Source organism: Saccostrea cucullata, unplaced genomic scaffold (genome assembly GCF_032062105.1).
Source record: "Saccostrea cucullata isolate Sc308-1 unplaced genomic scaffold, CSIRO_AGI_Scuc_v1 ctg412, whole genome shotgun sequence".
NCBI lineage: Eukaryota > Metazoa > Mollusca > Bivalvia > Ostreida > Ostreidae > Saccostrea > Saccostrea cuccullata.
Window position 1 is genome coordinate 154,687 of NW_026923551.1, and position 12,099 is coordinate 166,785.

Consider the following 12,099-nt stretch of genomic DNA (forward strand, 5'->3'; position numbering starts at 1 on the left):
TCGCATTTCCTTAGTTTAAATATATTGAGGCACTGTTTATATATTTCGCATTTGCTTTATATATTGAGGTTTGTTTTTGTATATTGCTTTTCCTTTATATTAACAAGTTGGCACTTACGGCCTTCCGTAATATCCATTTAAAGACTGAATTACTTTATGCTATTTTGTTTGTTTCAATATTAAAAGGAAAAGTGAAAAACACAGTACAATTCATATGTATTTAGGTCAATGCGCGATCGATGAAAGGATTACACAAAGCAGTCACTATCAGGGTCTGGGAAAAAATTAAGATACATGCATGAAAATGACTGTGAATTATTTTACGTTTGAAAGCTCTGTTTTTTTTAAATAAACAGTGCTACGTTTGATATTAAAAGAAGGAACGTTGACTTTTTCCTTTTAACCATCTTGTTTTTTTTTTAAATTGAATACAAGGAGTAAGTTGTCTCTGAATAATCTGTAAGGCATCTAGCTAGAGAACACATTAAAAACCAAACTATTAGCATTCAACTTGTTTAGGTACACTTTATATTATTTTCATCTAGTTTATTTCAGTTATACATGTTATACGCATAAAGAATTTTTCTTCATTTGTCGAATGAAATCCTTTACCAGTACATTCATTAAACTCCCCGCTCATTTATTACATAAGACTCAAACAAAATAACCTTTAATGAGATCAAAAAGATGTTAAGTCACAACGATAGCTTTTTTTGAAATATTTACCGTTTTTGAGCAATAACTTTCAAGGGCCCTTGATCCCTAATTTGTGGTACCAGCCTCTTTTTAATTATGTCAAATGAAAGATCTTTAAATTGTGCACAACTTTTATTCAACATGTCATAACAAAATATTATTGTTTAAAAGATACGTAGGGAAATGTATGTAAATTTTTGCGCTTCTGGACGTTCTAATTTATGACCCCTATCTAGCGAAGTCATGAACGCTGAAATCAAGAAAACAAAAACCTATCTGCACAACTTCAATCCTTCATTTGTTCAAATGCACTAGTATTTCTGCTCCAGCTTTTGTAGTCTCGGAACCTTTATCTTGAATTGAATTAACCCAAATTTTTCCATTCCTTGGGAATAATCCCATTATGTAACGTCTACAAATTCTAAAAATTTGAGCAAAATCCGTTGATAAATGAGCGAGATATGAGGTCTCAAAGTCGGCGTCCAGGACGCAGAAGAAAAAAAAAGAATTATAATCTTGACCATCAGAATCAGTAGAAGGTCTTCCGTTTCCAAGGTAAGACCTAAATAAGCAGAACAGTTGTTGCTTATATATTGCATCGCATACATTTTTTCAACCTTTAATTGGTATGATTGAACGTGAAGATGCAATGAAAATAAGTTTGAAATTTCACATTTTATTTATATATCTTCCTGTGTGTTCCAGTAAATTAATTCATATATTTTTGCCCACGCTTCACTGACTATGGTATTAAAAACCAATGGTATATGAAGACGACTTACACATCACGATTTAAATCCTTACGAATTTTGTAGATCAAATTTCGGTAGTTGTCATAAAGTGCTTCCTCGTTGGATTGTAATTCATATTCATTTGGGTGATCATTTGGAAACAACTTAAGAAGTAAGAAAGGATTGATTACTCAAAGGTATTACTAAGTAAATAAGTTCTGATTTTTGTAACTTTCGTTTTTAATGCTTAAGATTACACATATATTTTAATTGTTTATGACAATATGGAGAAGTAAATATAAGGAAAAACCATAATTAGGGTCTTCCGTCTTCAGCGGAAGACCCTTCTATTATTCTTCGGTTTCTTTTTTACCTTTATTATTATTATTAAGGTCTTCCGTCTCCAACGGAAGACCTTCTTGTTATTCTTCGGTTTCTTTTTCCCTATTATTAAGGTCTTCCGTCTCCAACGGAAGACCTTCTTGTTATTCTTCGGTTTCTTTTTCCCTATTATTATTATTTTTTTTTTCCAACCGATTTTTGTGCACGCGATTTCTCAGAGATGGCTCGACCGATATAAACCAAATTTGCATATGTAATAGCTATTCAATCGATCTTGATAGGTTTTTTAATTTTTTGATCTCATCACTTCCGGTCGTGAGATATGGGCAGTTTTATGATTTTTAGAGGGTCTCCTTGTCCTGGAAACTCCTCCGGAACGACGTAAGATATTGACTCAAGATTTTCAGTGTAAGTAAATGAAGGTTTGCTGAGTTGCAGGCAAGCATTCAAATCTTGATAGCGCAAAAGGCGCCGAAGCTCGGTAGAGCCTCAAAAATATCTCAGAAAAATCTCACAAAATTTGACTTCTTTTGTTTCATATCTTCTTATCTATTCATAATTTGTTACAACATATAGAAGAAAAGTTGTGCAGATTTACAAGACCTTTCATTTGATATCAAGAAAAAGGGGCTGACTTCCCAAATTAGGGGCTAAGAGGGGCCAAAAGTCTTTCCTTTACAACTCTTTAATGATCAATATTTTGTTATACATTACAGAAGCAAAGATATTTATGTTAACAATTTGCAATAATACATGATAAAATTTGGGTCACATGTTACGTAATTAAGGGTCAAAAGGGCCCAGAATGTCAAATCTTTGACACTTTATATCTCAAAAACGGAGAATATTTTGATAAGCAATATTGAACAAAAGATGGTCAGAATAATGTTCTAAACAATATGCATACTTTGAATTTTTGTAAAACGGCCCCATTAGGGACTTGGAGCGATGGCCCCTAAATATTTCCGTTCAGCATATCTCCACAACGAAAAGAAATCTCTGAATAAATGTTGAACAAAAAATCTTCAAAATCACAAGACCTTTCATTTGATATCAAGAAAAAGGGGCTAGCTTCTCAAATTAGGGGCTCAGAGGGGCCAAAAGTCTTTCATCTATAACTCTTTAATGATCAATATTTTGATATACATTACAGAAGCAAAGATATTCATCTAAACGATTTGCAACAATACATGATAAAATTTGGATCACATGTTACGTAATTAGGGGTCACAAGGGGCCAGAATGTCAAATAAGTGACACTTTATATCTCAAAAACGGGGAATATTTTGATAAGCAATATTGAACAAAAGATGGTCAGAATAATGTTCTAAACAATATGCATACTTTGAATTTTTGTAAAACGGTCCCATTAAGAACTTGGCGTCATGGCCCCTAAATATTTCTGTTCAGCATATCTCCACAACAAAAAGAAATCTCTGAATAAATGTTGAACAAAAAATCTTCAAAATCACAATACCTTTCATTTGATATCAAGAAAAAGGGGCTGGCTTCTCAAATTAGGGGCTCAGAGGGGCCAAAAGTCTTTCATCTATAACTCTTTAATGATTAATATTTTTTTTATAGATTACAGAAGCAAAGATATTCATCTAAACGATTTGCAACAATAGATGGTAAAATTTGGATCATATGTTACGTAATTAGGGGTCACAAGGGGCCAAAACCCTATATCGTTGATGCTTTACGTCTCGAAAAGGCGGGAGGGGGGGGGTATATTTTTATAAGCCATATTGAACAAAATATGTTCAGAATATTGTGATATAAATCGGTAACTTTAAATTTAATGAAGGAAAACTTAATGTCATTCTCTTTTAACGAAAATCTCAGTCATAATCACATCTCATCTTATCGAGAAATTCAACGGAAGACCTACTCGTTGCTCGCAACGAGATCTCATCTAGTTATTATTATTTTTTTTTCCAACCGATTTTTGTGCACGCGATTTCTCAGAGATGGCTCGGCCGATATTCACCAAATTTGCATATGTAATAGCTATTCAATCGATCTTGATAGGTTTTTTAATTTTTTGATCTCATCACTTCCGGTCGTGAGATATGGGCAGTTTTATGATTTTTAGAGGGTCTCCTTGTCCTGGAAACTCCTCCGGAACGACGTAAGATATTGACTCAAGATTTTCAGTGTAAGTAAATGAAGGTTTGCTGAGTTGCAGGCAAGCATTCAAATCTTGATAGCGCAAAAGGCGCCGAAGCTCGGTAGAGCCTCAAAAATATCTCAGAAAAATCTCACAAAATTTGACTTCTTTTGTTTCATATCTTCTTATCTATTCATAATTTGTTACAACATATAGAAGAAAAGTTGTGCAGATTTACAAGGCCTTTCATTTGATATCAAGAAAAAGGGGCTGGCTTCTCAAATAAGGGGCTCAGAGGGGCCAAAACTCTTTCCTTTATAACTCTTTAATGATCAATATTTTGTTATACATTACAGAAGCAAAGATATTTATCTTAACAATTTGCAATAATACATAATAAAATTTGGGTCATATGTTACGTAATTAAGGGTCAAAAGGGGCCAGAATGTCAAATCTTTTACACTTTATATCTCAAAAACGGGGAATATTTTGATAAGCAATATTGAACAAAAGATGGTCAGAATAATGTTCTAAACAATATGCATACTTTGAATTTTTGTAAAACGGCCCCATTAGGGACTTGGAGCGATGGCCCCTAAATATTTCCGTTCAGCATATCTCCACAACGAAAAGAAATCTCTGAATAAATGTTGAACAAAAAATCTTCAAAATCACAAGACCTTTCATTTGATATCAAGAAAAAGGGGCTGACTTCTCAAATAAGGGGCTCAGAGGGGCCAAAAGTCTTTCATCTATAACTCTTTAATGATCAATATTTTGTTATACATTACAGAAGGAAAGATATTCATCTAAACGATTTGCAACAATACATGATAAAATTTGGATCATATGTTACGTAATTAGGGGTCACAAGGGGCCAGAATGTCAAATAAGTGACACTTTATATCTCAAAAACGGGGAATATTTTGATAAGCAATATTGAACAAAAGATGGTCAGAATAATGTTCTAAACAATATGCATACTTTGAATTTTTGTAAAACGGTCCCATTAAGGACTTGGCGTCATGGCCCCTAAATATTTCTGTTCAGCATATCTCCACAACAAAAAGAAATCTCTGAATAAATGTTGAACAAAAAATCTTCAAAATCACAATACCTTTCATTTGATATCAAGAAAAAGGGGCTGGCTTCTCAAATTAGGGGCTCAGAGGGGCCAAAAGTCTTTCATCTATAACTCTTTAATGATTAATATTTTTTTTATAGATTACAGAAGCAAAGATATTCATCTAAACGATTTGCAACAATAGATGGTAAAATTTGGATCATATGTTACGTAATTAGGGGTCACAAGGGGCCAAAACCCTATATCGTTGATGCTTTACGTCCCCAAAGAGGGGGGGGGGGTATTTTATAAGCCATATTGAACAAAATATGTTCAGAATATTGTGATATAAATCGGTAACTTTAAATTCAATGAAGGAAAACTTAATGTCATTCTCTTTTCACGAAAATCTCAGTCATAATCACATCTCATCTTATCGAGAAATTCAACGGAAGACCTACTCGTTGCTCGCAACGAGATCTCATCTAGTTATTATTTTTATTCTTTTTTCTTCTTACAAAATTTGTGCAGACGATTTCTCGGAGATGGCTCGTTCGATTTGCTTCAAATTTTCACAGTCGATGCGTTTTCATCTGAAGTTAATTCCGGCAAATTTTTTTTTGAAAATTCACTTCCGGTCGGGAGTTATCGCCCTTTGATCAAAATTTGGAGGACCTCCTTGTCTGTGATGGAACTCAAAAACGGCTCAAGCTAGAAAGCTGAAATTTTTAGTGATGATAGAGGACATGTTGCCACGTTGCAACATGGTCAGGATATTTTCCGGAAGTGCCTAGTATGGAAGCTCGGTAGGGGTCAAAATTTAGGACACGTTTTGTGAGTGATTTTTTGAGACATTTTGTACCATATCTTTTAAAATATAAATATTTTGTTAAAACATACTGAACAACATTTGTGCAAAATATCAAGATCTTTCATATGATATCAAGAAAAATGTGCTGACTCATCAAATTAAGGGCTGAAAGGGGCCAACAGTTTTTATTCAATAACTTTTTAAAAGTCAATATTTTGTGATACATTACTGAAGCAAAGATGTTCATCTCAACCATCTACAACTATATATTATGATTTCCATGTCGTATGGTACATAATTAGGGGCCACAAGGGGCCAGAATGCTAAATCTTTGATGCTTTATATCTCGAAAGGGAGAAATATTTTGATAAGCAATATTGAACAAAAGTTGTTCAAAATAATGTTCTAAACAATATGCAACCTTTCATTTTTTGCTAAACGTCCCCATTAAGGAGTTGAAGGGTTGGCCCCTAAAAATTTCTTTTTCTAATATCTCAAAAACGAAAAAGAATTTCTGAACAATTGTTGAACACAAAATGTTCAAAATCTTAAGATCTTTAAGATGAGATCCCGAAAAAGGGGCTGGGCACTCGAATTAGGGGCCAAGAGGGGCCAAAAGTCTTCAATCGATAACTCATTATCGGTTAATATTTTGTAATACATTACTGAAGCAAAGATGTTTATCTCAACCATCTACAACTATATATTATGATTTCCATGTCGTATGGTACATAATTAGGGGCCACAAGGGGCCAGAATGCTAAATCTTTGATGCTTTATATCTCGAAAGGGAGAAATATTTTGATAAGCAATATTGAACAAAAGTTGTTCAAAATAATGTTCTAAACAATATGCAACCTTTCATTTTTTGCTAAACGTCCCCATTAAGGAGTTGAAGGGTTGGCCCCTAAAAATTTCTTTTTCTAATATCTCAAAAACGAAAAAGAATTTCTGAACAATTGTTGAACACAAAATGTTCAAAATCTTAAGATCTTTAAGATGAGATCCCGAAAAAGGGGCTGGGCACTCGAATTAGGGGCCAAGAGGGGCCAAAAGTCTTCAATCGATAACTCATTATCGGTTAATATTTTGTAATACATTACTGAAGCAAAGATGTTCATCTCAACCATCTTCAACTATATATTATGATTTCCATGTCGTATGGTACATAATTAGGGGCCACAAGGGGCCAGAATGCTAAATCTTTGATGCTTTATATCTCGAAAGGGAGAAATATTTTGATAAGCAATATTGAACAAAAGTTGTTCAAAATAATGTTCTAAACAATATGCAACCTTTCATTTTTTGCTAAACGTCCCCATTAAGGAGTTGAAGGGTTGGCCCCTAAAAATTTCTTTTTCTAATATCTCAAAAACGAAAAAGAATTTCTGAACAATTGTTGAACACAAAATGTTCAAAATCTTAAGATCTTTAAGATGAGATCCCGAAAAAGGGGCTGGGCACTCGAATTAGGGGCCAAGAGGGGCCAAAAGTCTTCAATCGATATCTCTTTATCGGTTAATATTTTGTAATACATTACTGAAGCAAAGATGTTCATCTCAACCATCTACAAGTATATATTATGATTTCCATGTCGTATGGTACATAATTAGGGGCCACAAGGGGCCAGAATGCTAAATCTTTGATGCTTTATATCTCGAAAGGGAGAAATATTTTGATAAGCAATATTGAACAAAAGTTGTTCAAAATAATGTTCTAAACAATATGCAACCTTTCATTTTTTGCTAAACGTCCCCATTAAGGAGTTGAAGGATTGGCCCCTAAAAGTTTCTTTTTCTAATATCTCAGAAACGAAAAAGAATTTCTGAACAATTGTTGAACACAAAATGTTCAAAATCTTAAGATCTTTATATGATATGAAAAAAGAGGGCCGATTCCTATAATTAGGGGCCGTTAGGGGCAAAAGGCCGATTTTTTTAAAGACTTTAATGTTCAATGTCTTTTTACAGATTGTGGTAAATCATTATTTTAGAATGAAAATCGCAATCAAAATCTTATCTCATCTCATCAAGAATTGGACGGAAGACCCACTCGTTGCTCGCAACGAGATCTCATCTAGTTTCTTTTCTTATTATAACTACCTGTTTTTTATGTGAATAGTATAGACGTTTCTTTGTACATCATCATTTAACCTGTTTTAACAACCACGTCATAGCTTAGTGAACAGATAACTATGTTTTTAGCAAAACCTGTAAGAAGATAAGCATAAGAGTTACAGCAGAATATGTGTTACTTATACTGATTTATTTTGAAAAAGGATCAGTCATACATGCTTCTGATGCAGTTTTGTTTACACGTTTGAGTTTTCTTATTAAAAAATACCTTGGGTGAGATCATTTGAATAAACTTACAATTCTTAATTTTCATTGACTCCAGCGTTCTTAAAAATTAACACCAGACACTGTTTTTTTTGTGACGACATAATCTAAAGCTATACTATTGTTTATTTGATCATTCTATCAAATTTGATCGATTAACATAACAAAACATGAACATACAGCATTGGATTGTGGGTCGGCTGAAAGCTCAAGTATGCTTTTCTGATCATATTTTGTCCATTGGCCGTCTGTCTGTCTAGCTGTCCCTAACTCCGTCTGCAAACTTTTTCCCTTCTACCAGAACTTGATCTATTTTAACCAAAATTGTCACTAAGCATGCATTGGTGAAGTGCATTCTAGTGCTTCCTATAGTAGGGCCAGACTCTTATTCAAGAGGATATCATTCCGAATAACTGAAAATGTTGTGTCATGTTTTAAAAATCTTCTTCTCAAGAAGCACTGTGCAAGGAAACATTAAACGTATGGGGAAACATTCTCCGATATTGTATAAACACGTTTTTCAAACTCCTGGGGGTAGTTTGGGCCACACAGGACAATCAAAGTCTTACATAGAAATATACAGAAAAAATTAATTAAGATCTTTTTCTCAAGAAGAGCAAACCCATGATTGGTCATACTTATATGGAAGCATTTTCAGGTTGTGGAAATTCAAATTTCCTAAAATCATGACCCCTTGAATAGGGAGGGGCCACCATGGACGAGTAAAGTGTAATAAGGAAATTATAGGAAAACTCTTTAGATACCTCCTTCTCAAGAACATCAAAACTATGATTGGTCATATTTATTTGAAAGTGTCCTTAGCTAGTGTATGTTTGAGTTTGTTCAAATCCTGAAAAGAGCGAGGTAACAAGTTACGATCAAAGTTTCACAAAGAAAAATATATAAAAAATCTATATTTAAAAAGATCTCTTTTTCAAGAACGTGGCCATGATTGGTCATATTTATATGAAAGCATCCTCAGGTAGTGTAAATTCATGTTTTTTTTTAAATGATGAACCCCGGGAGTGTGGTAGGTAACAAGGGATGATACGAGTTTAAGAATAGTACGATAAATCTTTTAAAATCTTTTACTTAAAACAACAAAGCCATGAATAGTCATCTTGTATAGAAGCATCGCCAGGTAGAGTAGATTCAAATTTGTTCAAATCATGACGCCCTGGGATAGGACGAGACCAAAATCGACGAACAAAGTCTTACATAGAAATTCATAGAGAAATATTTTTACTCAAGAACAGAAAAGCCATGATTGGCTGCATTTATATGGAAGCATCCACAGGTCGTGCAGATTAAGATTTGTTAAAATCAAGACTGGTGTGCGGGTTCGGGGGGGGGGGCAGTGGATGGTACATGTAGGACTATAAATTTAATTCAAACTTAAAAGGTAAAAAAGCCACACTAAGTTAAAGAAATATGCAAACATCCTTATCAAGTGTGCTTTGAAGTATTCAAGTTTGCTCAAAACATAGTCCCACCTCTTTAAGTGTAAATAGGTACCACTTATGAATTTAAATTTTCATTTCTGAAAACAATTTTAACATATTTTCATATATACTAGTATCAGTCTGAAAAGTATAAGAATTCATTTAGAACCTTTCAAAATATTTTTGAAGCTTATACATAACGAATTGTAGGATTTGTTTGAACGGATTTAACAGGAACAACTTGGGTTTTCACTATGCGATAGTTCGCACAAGCTAAAAAAAATTATAACTTTTTTAATAAATTTAATAAAGCGAATTTTAACTAGAGGTACTGTGAGCAATGAACTCACTAAATGATACTCCCCGCCTCCGAAATGAATATGATGGCAGTGTCCATGTTTTGCTCTGGAAAATCACAAATATATGTCAGATCAAAAAGTAAAATGCACAATGGCATTATGTAATTAAGAATCTGTGAAAGTTTCATTAAATTTCCGTCAGTGGTATAAGAGGAGTTGCGGATAAGAATTGGGTACCCAAAAGCGTAACAGACGGACGGACGGAAATAGCGATTACTAAATAGCCTCCCACTTTTCAAGCGGGGGGTATAACAAAGTTAAGAAATCACAGTTAACAAAATCCTATAACGATGTTTTAAATGGCATGCTTGTAACGTTATGATAAACTGTAGTTCATTAGTTCATTCGGTAGCCACAATATAAAAGAAAAGTATAATATATAGAAACTGTACTTTTGAAATCTTAAAAAGGCAGTTAAGAAATCCACTTTTCGTATGCATTTGTAGTATCATTCATATTTTGTAATACTTCGTAAAACTAGGAAAACATTACATTTTGAGAAACTCTGGAGACTAGGCGGAGGAATTATGAATTTATTTCATACATAATAATGAATCTCTACCGAAAATATCCAGAGAATAAAATTAAACACAATATGGAGGTCTCTTTGGAAAAACGTTTTGTCAATGCCTGTCAGTGATATTAACAATGCGACATTTAAGTACGGACACGACAAAGTCCAGACTTTAGGTACCCTTTCGAAAAGACAACATTTAAAAATTTTCCTAAAGTTTGGTGGGATTTTTTATTCTCATCTCTCAAATGATTATACAATAAAGGTCAGACGAAACGTTCCTCAAATTTATGTTTTGTATCTCTTAATATTGTATCAAAAATTTTTCAGATTTGTCATTCTCTTCTGATTTCTACATTGCTTTCAAAATGTTTGTAAATATAAGTACACCAAAACTTTTGAAAAAAGCCATTCATAAGATTACCCATAAGTGTTATATAAGAAATATGACCCTTGTCCAAATGCCTGGTAAGGTACCCTAATTTTTTGTGAGGAAACTTGTTTAGGTACCTTTACTTCAATGACAAATTCTTGGGAAAAATTATATATTTTTGAGGAACGTGTCATCTGACCTTAATGGCTTCTTTTAGTGAAAAAAAACTGCAATGTGCTTTTTGCTTTAAATCAATGAGAATGCAAACATGGAAACGGGACCACAAAATATTACTTGAATATGTTTACTTAATACGTAAATAGCTGGGTCATATCTTGTAAAAGGACATTTCCTTTAAATCATGATATTGCAAAATAGGACGTTTCTTTAACTTTATTTTTTTACTTTGGTTCTAGATTTTGCTCTAAGGAATTACAACATTAGTTATGGATGTATTAAAATAAGTTTTACTCGCGTTGTTAAACCGTTGCTTGCATTAAATAGTGCAGTACGTGAGAAACTTGAAAGTGTATGTATTGTAAAAAAAAATTAATTGTACTTTTTTATAGAAGAGAAAATAACAAAGGACATGCCTTTGTAATTCTTTTTGTGTTCCGATTTATATCTCCTCCCCAAATAAATTTTATATCATAAAAAAGAAATATTTAACTTTACCGCTATATTTGAAGACTTTTAAGCTTACCTTGGCAGTAAGCTCAAATAAGATTATGAGTATGATCAAAATTTGTCCGTCATTGACGTCGTAGTTGTCGTTGTCGTCGTTGTAGTCTTTGTTGTCGTCGTCGTTTTTACATTTTCATCTTCTTCTCAAGAGCAACTCGGCCAATTTCAACTAAACTTGCCACAAAATATCTTTGGGAAAAGGGGCTTCAAGTGAGTTCATATGGAGCGCCACACACACTTTCAAGGGGAGATAATAATGAATTAGCGATAAATTAATGGCATCGTTTAGAAATCTTATTCTCAAGATCCACTGGGCCAGGAAAAATGAAACTCATGTGAAAGCATCCTCAGATAGTTCAAATTCACGTTTATTCAAATCATGACCCCCGGGGGTAGAGCTGCCACAATGGCTGATGAAAGTTTTACATAGGAATGTTTGGAGAAAATCTTTAAAAATCTTCTTCTCAAGAACAGCCAGCGAAGCCATTATTAATCATATTTATATTGAAGCATCTGCAGGTTGTGTAGATTCAAGTTCGTACAAATCATGACCCCTGGGGCTAGGATGGGGCCACAATGAACGATCAAAATTAAACATCTTCTGAAGAACTGCAAAGCCATGGTTTGATATATTT